Genomic DNA, 12857 nt, shown 5'->3' on the forward strand with positions numbered 1-12857 from the left:
TGGGGGGTGGTCGGCTGAACAAAATCTTATAGGGCTAATACCCAGTTTGTTTGGTGGGAGTGCACCTGACTCAGAGGAGAACCATGGGCAACACCTGATCCTACCTTTGATGAGTTTCTTGACAAAATTTCCTCAGCAGCTGTTTGAGTGTCTGGTTTATGCACTCCACTTTACCTGAGCTCTGTGGCCTGTAGGCTGTATGTAATTTCCACTTTATTTTTAATAGTCGAGTTAAGTCCTGAACAATTTCAGCCACAAGTGTTTGTCCATTGTCTGATCTTAGAGGCAGTCCAAATCTGGGAATAATGTCTTTTAACAACACTTCGGTCACCTCTAGTGCCTTCTCTGTCTGGGTGAGGAAGGACTTGACTTATCTTGAAAAGGTGCAAAGGAACACCAACATGTACTGATAGCCCTCCCTCTCAGGGCAATTAGGTGAAGTCCATAAGCAGTTTTTCACAGGGCATGGCTCCTGTTTCCTGAACTCCTGGGGGCCAAGTAGGTCCTTGTTTTGGATTATTCCAGGCACAAGATAGACATTGTTCACAAACAGCATGGGTGGTGGCAGAGAGCCATGGCACATAGAAATGTCAACCTACCAAAGTCTCTAGGGCCATCCTTCTAATGTGTGTTCCTTGATGGATCTGCTTCACAAACCTTGGGTTATTGTCTCTGGGGCGGCTAGCCTCCCATCAGAGAATAGCCACCATGCATCTTTAATATATACTCCTGTTTTCTGACCAAACCAAGCGTTTTCATTTGGAGCGTAACTTGGGATCTCCGGGAGGGGAATCTCTGGGAGGAGAGGCATAGCTAAGACTTCCTCTTTAGAAAGTGGAGTTGTCATTGCAGCCTGCTTTGCCTCTTTGTCTGCCTTTTTACTTTTTTCTTTAGCCTTTGGTGTTCTTGCTTTTTGGTGCCCCTTGCAGTGCATCACTGCCACCTCTTTTGGGGCCCATACAACATTTAAGAGCTGTAGAATTTCGTCCTTGTATTTTATTTACTTCCAGCAGTTAAAAGTGTTTTTTCTTTGTAAATAGCATCATGAACATGCAAAGTGGCAGAAGCATATTTGGAATCTGTGTAAATATTTGTCTTTTGGTCTTTTGCTAGCCAGAGAGCTCTTGTCAGAGCTATCAGCTCTGCTTTCTAAGCAGAGTTTTCTGTAGGCAAAGACTGCAACTGTATTACTGAGTCCAAAGTCACCACTGCATACCCAGCTCAGTGGACTCCTTTTAGTATGAAACTGCTTCCATCAGTAAAATATTCAATGTCTGGGTCCCCAAGGGGCCAATCTGTTAAATCTCTCTGGCTTGAGAACACTTAATCTACCATGTCCACACAGCAAAGAAGGGGGCCCCCTGGCACTGACTCAGTGAGGAGCAAGGTAGCCAGGTTTAGGATATTCACAGTCTCTAAAGTCAATTTATTAGTTTTTTTGCACCAGTAGGGCAGTGGCAGCTAGTGCTTTAAAACAAGGAGGCCATCCAAGTGCCACAGAGTCTAATTGCCTGGATAAGTATGTTGCTGGTCGATGCCATGACCGTATGGCTTGAGTTAGAACGCTTATGTCCTCCCTTTCACTTGTGGACATATAAGAAGAAAAGCTTAGTTAGTTAGATCTGGCAGTCCTAAAGCTGGGGTCTGAGTTAAGGCATCTTTGATTTCTTTAAAAGCATTCTCTTGATTGGCCTCCTAGAGGAGGGTCTTTTTCTTTCCTCCCCTTTGTGGCTTCATATAATGGCTTAGTGATGAGCAAGAAATTTGGGATCTAAATGCTGCAGAACCTTGCTGCCCTTAGGAACTCTATTATTTGACGCAGGGTGGTTGGAGTAGGAAGTGAACAAACAGCCTGTTGTGTTCACTACTAAGCCATCTTTCCTCTTGGCTTACATAAAAGCTTAAATACTGGACACTTTTAGAGGAGATTTGAGCTTTTTTTCTTGACACTTTATATTCTGCCTTCCACAGCAGGTGCAGGGGGTCTTGGGTTTCTCCTGGGTGCAGTAACCCTTGGCCAGTGGTTTTTTTATACCATGGCCTTGACCATTTTCTTTATTCTTCTGACCTTCATCCTTCCAGTGTCCTTTCCTTTTGCACTGTGAACATTAAGAATGGTGGTTTCATTCACACACTTTCACACACCTCCCCTGCCCCAAGACTCCTCATTGGATGAAATGAGCCTCTTTCTTGTCCTGGGTGAGCCTACTTAGGCTCCCACATTCATACACATACACACACCACTCATACCCCAGGACTCCTCATCAGATGAAACGAGACTCTCTCATGTCCCAGGTAGGTTCACACACACCCACACATTCCCAATTCCTGTCTCCAGATCCAGCGAACCACTTTCACTTTGTTAGTGGGGACATGAGGTTCATCCAAATTGGCAGGCCACTCCTGCCACCCCCAGCCACTCTGGGTTGGATTAGTTGTCAGTCTCCAGGAGGTGATCATGCTCCTCTTCATCTCTATGGGATGGGCATTCCTACCTTGGGCCCTTACTCCTTACCATGGTTCCTGAAGTGCTGGTATTGTCCTGCAGACCCATCCCCAGTTTCATTGTGCTGCCAGGCAGGGTGCTGGGATGCGGGGAGAGCCGGTCTTTATCCAGGTGAAGCTCCCCTGGGGCATGCCGTGGATGCTGGGTCTCCCCCAGCCCCAGGGCTCTAGTACCACAGGCAAAAGAGACAGTAAATCTGTCATCTCCAATCCCAGACAAGCCCCCAGAAATGTAGTGGAATTGATAAGAAATCAGAGAGACCGATGGGGTTGAGGAGGATATTTATTATTTAGGTGCACTGGCCTAGTCAGATTAACATCAAAGGACTGAGCCCTGAACAAAGATTTAAGTTACCTTTTAAGCATTTTGTGGGGTGGCAGGGTGAGATCTGTGCAGGGAGAATATTACAGAAGTGAAAAACAAAGACAGTTATTCAATTAGTTGATACATGCATTACATAATTTTTTACTTTCCAAGGAAAAACATGTTTTACAACTTGAGTTTATCTATCTAGTGACCTTGCAGCTGCACAGCTAGAGAAACAGGGTCTTCAAAATGCCTGGGAAAGGAGGAGAGATATGGCTTGCTAGCCACAGAAAAACAGGCGGTTAATTTTTAAAGGACTCCAGCTCTTTCTCTTTCTCAGGAGGAATTGGGTTTTCTTACATACAATTGAGTTTCTGCTTACACATTCTTTAATTTCTTTTAATTTCTGTTCCAATACTATTTTTTTGGTCACAAATTTTTCACTTTTTTTTTTTCTTTGAGATGGAGTCTTGCTCTGTCACCCAGGCTGGAGTGCAGTGGCGTGACCTTGGCTCACTGCAAGCTCTGCCTCCCAGATTCACACCATTCTCCTCCCTCAGCCTCCTGAGTAGCTGGGACTGCAGTTGTCCGCCACCACACCTGGCTAATTTTTTGTATCTTTAGTAGAGACCGGGTTTCACTGTGTTAGCCAGGATTGTCTCAATCTCCTGACCTCATGCTCTGCCTGCCTTGGCCTCCCAAAGTGCCAGGATTACAGGCATGAGCCACCGCTCTTTTTCTTGTACTATATTTATTTCACTATTCTTCTGCCCCCTTACAGAATCCAGGGGGCAGAAATTATGTCTGTGTTTTCCCCTCATTATCAGCATCTGATTGGCTGACCAGCAATTTGTCTCCAAGAAATGAAAGCTGAGTTGGGTGAAGGCAATTTTAACACCTTTTCAAAGTTAGAGTACACCAGAAGATTCCTCTTAGCCCCAGGGTATCCACTTGCTCCCTTGAAAGGATACACTCCATACTTCAGGTCATCCTAAGGGAGAAAATAAACCAGAAGCTAATATCTACTGGACACTCAAGCTGACATAAGCATGGCAGATATCTCAGTTTATCCCCAGATAGTACTAAACCCAGGACCAGCAAAAAACTAAAGGGTGGCTGAGGACACATCACCCCATAAATTTTCCAAAGCAGAACTTTAACTCAAAAAGATTCTGATAAGACCTCTGTGCCTAGAGAAAATAAAACGAAAAGAGACACAGAGATTTTCTACCATACAGCATCAGGGGATTATTATTTGCTTTCTCCTCAGGGGAAATATTTACAAACAGTTAATACAACTTCTTAAAAGCACCATTTAATGCTTTGCCAAAAAATAATTAATTAAAATATGGTATTAAAAAGTACACTAAAAGACAAAGAAGTGATAATGTGAATTAGGGAGAAAAAGCTGGCATTTGGGAATGCCAGAAGAACCTGGAAATTTAGTATCTTACTGCAAGCCAGAGTGAGGCTGGAGATATGGGGCATGGGGGTTTAGACTTAAGACCCTGCTTGGGACACCGGTGAAAAATGCAGCAGAAAATCAGTTCCCCATGTTGTGTGAAAATAATTAAGTGGCAGGCAATTAGACTAAGGTGTCTCTAGTCCCTGGGTTCATACTTAAAAAAAAACTAACTCAGGTGCATTATTTTTAATTACTACATTCAGAGAAACAAAATTCAGGCTTCACCAACTATAAACTGCCAATTAACCTCTGATTACATAACCAGGAAATTTTCACCTTTAATTTATTGAAGTAGGAACTTAAGAAAATAACAGAATAATAGCATAAGTAATAATAGTAAAGATTATAGCAATAGTAAGAGAAATAACAATAGCTCATAGAATGAATTGCTGTATTAACCAAGGCTAAAAAGAATTTAAGGAGCCCCCTGAAGTTAAAGTTAGAAGAGAATATTAACTGTCTGTCCCAAGAAACATTAACCACATCTACCTTCCATATATTTTGTAGGCTCTGTAAACTCTTGTTTCTTTCTTCCTTGCACAGCTGCAAAGTCACAAGACAGATAAGCATAAGCGGCAAACCAAGTTTTCCCAGAGATGTAAGACATGTTGCAAAAGTGTCACAGCAGCCTTTGTTCTCATTTCTGTAAGCCTGCTTCCTGCTTCACACAGTGCCCACCTCAAAATGCTTAAAGGGGACACATTTTCTTTGTTCTGGGCTGTTTCAGGTCACGTGTCTGCTGTGCCAGTGTACACCTTAAATAAACACTTCCCTGCACTCCATTTGGTCTCCCTAGTTCCTTACTTTCCCGCAACAGTACAAATAAAGAAACCACATAATTGTACCTAACCAATTACTAAATTTGGTTTTCTTCATTATGCATTTTACAAAATGTCAAGCGCATCCATGTGAAGAGACCACCAAACAGGATTTCTGTGAGCAACAAGGCTGTTTATTCACTTGGGTGTAAGTGGGCTGAGTCCAAAAAGAGAGTCAGCAAAGGGGGATAGAAGAGGGGCAGCTTTATCAGGAACAAGTCATAATGGTAGAATGGCATAAGGTGGGTTAATTAGTTAAGGCAGGAACTGGCTGTTTCATTTCTTTGTGGTTTTTTAGCTGCTCCAGACTTCTTGGCTCCTGCAGGCCATCTGGACGTATATGTGCAGGTCACAGGGGTTATAATGGCTGAGTTTCAGCTGAGGCCTGACATTCCTGTCTTTATTTTTAAAATAGAAAGTTATAAGAAAAGATAAAGAAAATATAACTTTTTAGTGATGGTCATTGGGGTAGGGTGATATTTCTCAGGACTGCTTCAAGCATGACCGGGGACTGCGTGGACACCTTAAAGAAAATTTTATAATGAGTTAGTCCAGTAAGTTTCAGGTCTAGGGTGCATTATTTATGTGGCTAAAAAGGTGCCAGTCAGCATATTTTTGAGCTTGGAACTGCCCTAATAAAATAAGTTCTCTAAAAACAGTAATCAGGCATATTAGCTTTAATGTAGGTGGCGATGAGTTTTTAGACCAAGGAAGGAATAATGTTTTATGTACCAAAGCTTTTTTCCCCATTTTCCATCATATGAATAGGATTCCCTGTTGTTAAGCCAATGACCTATTATATTACCCTTTTTCCATAGGTGTGGGTGGTGATGTGAATGGAGAAGTTCAGTAGTTGTGATTGCAGATCCTATGCAGGAGAGATAATAAGTAAAATAATCTTTGTTTCCTGGATAAAGCTGAGGAAGAATAAATTTTTCATGATCTAAGAGCCACTTGCCCTGAGTGGGAAAAGACTAGCAGAGCAGGTTTTCAGAAGAGGAGTAGGTGGGGGTGATAGAGGAGAAAAAAATATTGGCCTTTTGGAGTGAGGGCTGGAATATATGTGGGTGTGGAGGCATTTGCTATTTCTTTTGCTGTCCTGTCAGCATAGGCATTTCCTTTAGCAATAAGATCAGTTGGTTTCTGGTGTCCTTTACAATGAATGACCCCAGCCTTGGCTGGCAGGAGAGCAGCCTTAAGGAGAGCCTTTATTAGAGAGGCATTGATAATTTGAAGAGCCTTGTGATGGTGAGGAACCCTCTTTCAGCCCACATAACAGCATGATGGTGCAGGATATGGAAGGCATATTTAGAGCCAGTATAAATATTGACATGCAGTACCTTTGCAAGAGGGAGGGCCTGAGTTAAGGCAATGAGTTTGGTTCGCTGAGAGGTAGTGGAGTGGTGCAGAGCAATAGCCTCAATGAAAGATGTGGAAGAGACTATCACATAGCCTGCCTTTGCTGGTGAGTAGCAATTAGGCCTGGTGGAACTGCCATCAATAAACCAAGTGTGATCAGGGTGAGGAATAGGAAAGATGGAAACATGGGGAAATTGAGTGAATGCCAGGTGGATCAGAGACATACAGTCATGGGGGTCAGGTATGGTATCAGGAATAATGTGGAAGGCTGGATTGAAGTCCAGGCCAGGAACAATGGTAATTATGGGAGACTCAAAAGAGAGCGAGTATAGCTGAAGGAGCTGGGGGCAGAAAGTATATGCCTCAGGCGTGAGGAAGAAAATAGATTTTGAACGTTATGAGAATTGTAGAGAGTGAGTTGAGCATAGTTTGTGATTTTGAGGACGTCTTGAGCATAGTTTGTGATTTTGAGGACCTCTAAAAGTATTAGAGTGGTGGCAGTCACCGCACACAGACATGAGGGCCAGGCTAAAACAGTAAGGTCAAATTGTTTGGACAAAAAGGCTACAGGGCATGGTCCCAGTCCTTGTGTAAGAATTCCAACCGCACAGCCCTGCACTTTGGCTGTGTATAATGAAAAGGGTTGGGATGAGTCAGGGAGAGCTGGTGTGGGAGCAGTTTTTAGAGCTGTTTTTAAGGAATGGAAAGAGGAGTGGGGAGAGGATTTGGGATCAATGGGGTCAGCTGTGTTTTCCTTTGTGAGTTTATATAACGGTTTTGTTAGGATGGCAAACCCAGGTATCCAAAGGTGAAAGTATCCAACCATGCCTACAAAGGAAAGGAGTTGTTGTTTTGGTGGTGGGGATAGGGGTCTGTGAGATTAACTGAACACAGTCTGTAGGAAGAGTGCATGTATGTTGACAGAGGACTATGCTGAGATATGTAACACTAGGGGAAGAAATTTGAGCCTTAGAGGGAGATAGTTGGTACCCCTTTGAGTAGAGATGTTAAAGAAGTAGGATACTGTCCTGATGGGACGATTGGTAAGAGGAGTTGCAAAGAAGAAGGTCATCAACATATTGAATAAGGTGAGAAGCAGAGAGATGGAAAGAAAGTAAATCATGAGAAAAGGCTTGGCTGAAGTAATGAGGGCTGTCCCTGAAGCCTTATGGCAGTACAGCCCAGGTAAGCTGCTGGGACTGATGGGTGTCAGGGTCAGTCCATGTAAAAGCAAAGAGAGGCTGGGATGAGGGGTGCAAGGGAATAGTGAAAAGGGCATCTTTAAGATCAAGAATGGAATAGTGAGTTGTGGAGGAAGGTTTTGAGGACAAAAGAGTGTACGGGTTGGGCACCACAGGGTGGACAGGCAAAACAATTTGGTTGATAAGGTGCAGATCCTGAACTAACCTGTAAGACTTGTCCGGTTTTTGGACAGGTAAAATGGGTGAATTTTAAGGAGAGTTTGTAGGCTTTAGAAGCCCATGCTGTAGCAGGCGAGTGATAACAGGCTTCAGTCCCTTTAAAGCCTGCTGTGGGATGGGATACTGGCATTGAGTGGGATAAGGGTGATTAGGTTTTAATGGAATGGTAAGGGGTGCATGGTCAGTTGCCAAAGAGGGAGTAGAGGTATCCCATACTTGCGGATTAAGGTGGAGAGATACAAAGGGAGGATGCAAAACGGGCTTTGGGTTGGGAAGAAGGGCGGCAATGAGATGTGGTTGTAGTGCAGGAATAGTCAGGGTAGTGGATAATTTAGTTAAAATGTCTTGGCCTAATAAGGGAACTGGGCAGGTGGGGATAACTAAAAAAGAGTACATAAAAGAATGTTGTCCAAGTTGGTACCAGAGTGGGGGAGTTTAAAGAGGTTTAGAAGCCTGGCCGTCAATACCCACAACAGTTATGGAGGCAAGGGAAACAGGCCCTTGAAAAGAAGGTAATGTGGAGTGGGTAGCCTCCATATTGACTAAGAAGGGGACGGACTTACCCTCCACTGTAAGAGTTACCCGAAGCTTGGCATCTATGATGGTCCAGGGGGCTTCCGAGGCGATCGAGCAGCATCAGTCTTGCCAAGGAGATCTGGGAAGGAGTCAGCCAGAGAGCTTTGAGCCAGAGCTCCAGGGGCCCTAGAAGTGGCTGCAATATTAGCTGGACAGTTTGATTTCCAGTGGGGTCCTGCTCAGATGGGACACAGCTTAGGAGGAATCCTGGGCTGTGAGCAGTCCTTGGCCCAGTGGCCAGTTTTGTGGCACTTGAAGCAAGGTCCATGAGGAGGTTTTAAAGGAGTGCCCAGAGGCTGCGGTTTGGTTGTTCTGCAGTTTTTGTGTGCCAAAGGCATGGCTGGAGTTTGTCTTACAGTGGAGGCAAGCAGTTGCAGCTCTGAAAGATGTTGCCACTTGGTTGCCTCTTGTATATTGTTGAACACCTTGAAGGTGAGATTGATTAATTCTTGTTGTGGGGTTTGAGGGCCAGATTCCAATTTTTGAAGCTTTTCTTAATGTCAGGAGCTGACTGGGTGATAAAATGCATATTGAGAATAAGATGGCCTTCTGGCCCTTCACGATTTAGGGGCTGTAAAGTGTCTAAGGGTGGCCGCCAAATGGGCCATGAACTGGGCTGGGTTTTTATATTTGATGAAAAAGAGCCTAAATGCTAACTGATTTGAGAGAGATTGGATAAAGAAAAAAGGATAATTAACCTTGACTATGCCTCCAGCTCCAGCCATCTCTCTATGAGGAAATTGTTGGGCAGGTTGGGGAGGGCTAGTCACAGAATGAAACTGTAAGGGGGGAGGTGATAGAAGGATTATAGGGTGGGGGAGTGGAGGCTGAGGAAGAATTGCTTGGCATGGGGAGGAGCAGCCTGGGAGGAGGGAAAAGTTCAGATGGGTCCGTAGAAAAGGAGGATTTAAAGGATCCAGAGCTTGGGTTGGAGGCTGAAGGTACAGACAGGAGAGAAAGAAGAAAGATTTGAGATGAGTCACATTGGGAGCAGAGACTAGGGAGGGACCAATGTGTAAAGAATGCCTGGACATCAGGCACTTCAGACCATTTGCCCATTTTTTGACAAAACTTACCTAGGTCTTGTAGGGTGGAGAAATCAAAAGTGCCATTTTCTGGCCATTTAGAGCCATTATCAAGTTTGTATTGGGGCCAAGCGGTGCTGCAGAAGAAAATAAGATGCTTAGGTTTTAGATCAGGTGAAAGTTGAAGAGGTTTTGAGGTTTTTAGAACACAGGTTAAGAGGGAAGAAGGAGGAATGGAGGGCGGAAGGTTGCCCATAGTAAAAAGGTAAGTTTAGAGAAAAGAGAGGGTAAAGACACAGAGAGAGAGGGGTGGTACTTGCCACCCACAGGAGGTGGTACTTGCTACCAAGGTGAAGGATCAAGGCAGGTTTCATCCCCGCGGTGATCAAACACATCTAGAATGTGGGTGAATAATCGGGCAGGCATCCCTGCAGTGATTAGACACCAAGGGAAGACTGTCTTCCCGAGTCTGCGACCAGTGCTGGAGTTTTGGGTCCATGGATAAAACGCGTCTTCTCTGTCTCTACCAGAAAGGGAAAGGAAATTAAAGGAAAGGAGAGATTGAAGGGTGGTGCCAAAACTGAAAGGAGAAAGAGGTTGAGAGATAACAAGAGAGGTTGGAGAAGAGAATAAAAAGATGGTGCTTACCCGATTTAAAATTGGTGAGATGTTTTTTGGGCCAGTCTGAGGACCCGAGGTTGTAGGTGGATTTTCTCATGGAGCAAAAGGCAGGAGGACAGGGGATTCACCTCCCAAGGGAGGTCCCCCAATCCGAGTCACGGCACCAAATGTCAAGCACATCCAGGTGAAGAGACCACCAAACAAGCTTTGTGTGAGCAACAAGGCTGTTTATTCACTGGGGTGCAAGTGGGCTGAGTCCGAAAAGAGAGTCAGCAAAGGGAGATAGGAGAGGGGCAGCTCTATAGGGCTTGGGTAGACAGTGGAAAATTACAGTTAAAGGTAGCTATCTATTGTTAGCAGGGGAGGGGGTCCCAAGGTGCATTGTGGAGGGATCATGGGACTCATTGTCCAGAAGAATGTCACAGGGTCGATTGATCAGTTAAGATGGGGCAGGGAAAAGTCACAATGGTGGAATGTTGTAATGTTGGTTAATCAGTTAAGGCAGGAACTGGCTGTTTCACTTTCTTTGTGGTTTTTTGGCTGCTTCAGACTTCTTGGCTCCTGCAGGCCATTTGGACATATATATGCAGGTTACAGGGGTTATAATTGCTGAGCTTCAGCTCAGATGCCTGACACAAAACACTTTCCTTCAAGCCTCTCCCATAGACCACAAACTACAAACCATAGCTGGGTGCTCTACAATTCTAAAACCACTCTTTAATTGAATTCTTAAATATTTTGGAGTGACTCCCATGAAGTTTTAATAGGCAAAAATAGGAGCTGGGAACCCCACAGAACAAAGTTCTTCCCATTCCTGGCACTCTCATCATTTCAAGGCTTCCAGGGGGTCCCAGTGTCTTAGCTGTGGATCTATAGGGGAAGAAGACACAGAGCAATGAAGATGAGACCTGGAACTCAAGCTGCAGTGAGAGACAAAAGCCCCACCAAACCTGGAAGCCACCCTGTTGGCTCCAGCTGCATGCCTGATTGGACAGTTCCCAGCCCAGAGTCACTGATTGGATAACATTTTTTTTTTTTTTTTTTTTGAGACGGAATCTCGCTCTGTCATTCAGGCTAAAGTGCAGTGGCATGATGGCTCACTGCAACCTCCACCTCTCAGGTTCAAGCAATTCTTCTCCCTCGGCCTCCTGAGTAGCTGGGACTACAAGCACGAGCCATGGCACCCAGCCTGTATAATGTTTAAAACCCCACCCTCTCTGGCCCTGAGTGACAGAAGATATGATTAAATGATGGGCTGCAGCCCTCTCAGGCAGGGCTTCCTCCCTGAGGTGAGCTAGACCCACCCCAGAAGATATTTGCATTCAACCTTGCATATAAGGTCATACACATTTGTAAATAATATATCATATGGCGGCCAGGCACGGTGGCTCATGCCTGTAATCCCAGCACTTTGGGAGGTCGAGGTGGGTGGATCACGAGGTCAGGAGTTCAAGACCAGCCTGGCCAACATGGTGAAACCCCAACTCTACTAAAAATACAAAAATTAGCCTGGCATGGTGGGCGGCACCTGTGGCGCAGGTGGCACATGTGGGTGGCAGGAGCCAATCTGCTACTCTGGAGGCTGAGGTAGAGAATTGCCTGAACCCGGGAGGCGGAGGTTGCAGTGAGCCAAAATCATGCCACTGCACTCCAGCCTGGGCGACAGAGTGAGACTCCATTTCAAAAAAATTTGTATGGCTATACACAAATGAAAATAATATAATAACACGTTTTAAAATTTCAGCTTTTTTTGGCCAAGCGCGGTGGCTCATGCTTGTAATCCAAACACTTTGGGAGGCTGAGGCAGGAGGATCGTGAGGTCAGGAGTTCAAGACCAGTCTGACCAACATGGAGAAACCTCATCTCTATTAAAAATACAAAATTAGCTGGGTGTGGTGGTGCATGCCTGTAATCCCAGCTACTCGGGAGGCTGAGGCAGGAGAATTGCTTGAACCCCCGGGAGGTGGAGGTTGCAGTGAGTTGAGATTGTGCCATTGTACTACAGCCTGGGCAACAAGAGCAAAACTCCATCTCAAAAAAAAATTAGCCAGGTGTGGTTACGTGCACCTGTAATCCTAGCCACTCAGGAGGCTGAGCCAGGAGAATCACTTATACCTGGGAGGCAGAGGTTACAGTGAGCTGAGATCATGCCACTGCACTCCAGCTTGGGTGACAAAGTGAGACTCCGTCTCAATGAAAAAAATAAAAAAAAAAATTCAGCTTTTTTACCTTCCTGGTTTACAGTCCTTTGAGTAGGCAGCCTGAGATTTTAAAAAGGAGGTAATCCTCTGAAGTAGAATGTGAGACACACGTGAATTTTGAATTTTCTAGTAGCCAAACTTTAAAAAGAAACAAAGAACAGGTTGAATTGATTGTAAGAATGTAATTAACCCAATATATCCAAAATATCATTTTAATGTGTGAGGAATATGTAATTATTAATGAAGTATATAAATATTTGCAACTAAATTTTTGAAAATAACTCCATATTTTACCTTCCTAGCACATTGCAGTTCAGACTAGGCATATTCCAGGCAGCCAGGAGCCACACATGGCAGCTCTGATGTCAGCAGTGTGAAGGGCCAGAGGTGAAGGAAGGGCCTCTCCCTACTAACATCTGTCTTCAGTTCTGAGGGTGGAACAGATAGTGGCCATAGAAAGAGCTGAGGCCAGCAGTAATAAAATAACCACAGGTAAACCACTGCTGGCCACCTGTTGCCCACCTTTGTTTTAGAGATCAGGCAGTGAACAAAGGATGAT

Source organism: Pongo pygmaeus, chromosome 20 (genome assembly GCF_028885625.2).
Source record: "Pongo pygmaeus isolate AG05252 chromosome 20, NHGRI_mPonPyg2-v2.0_pri, whole genome shotgun sequence".
Taxonomy (NCBI): domain Eukaryota; kingdom Metazoa; phylum Chordata; class Mammalia; order Primates; family Hominidae; genus Pongo; species Pongo pygmaeus.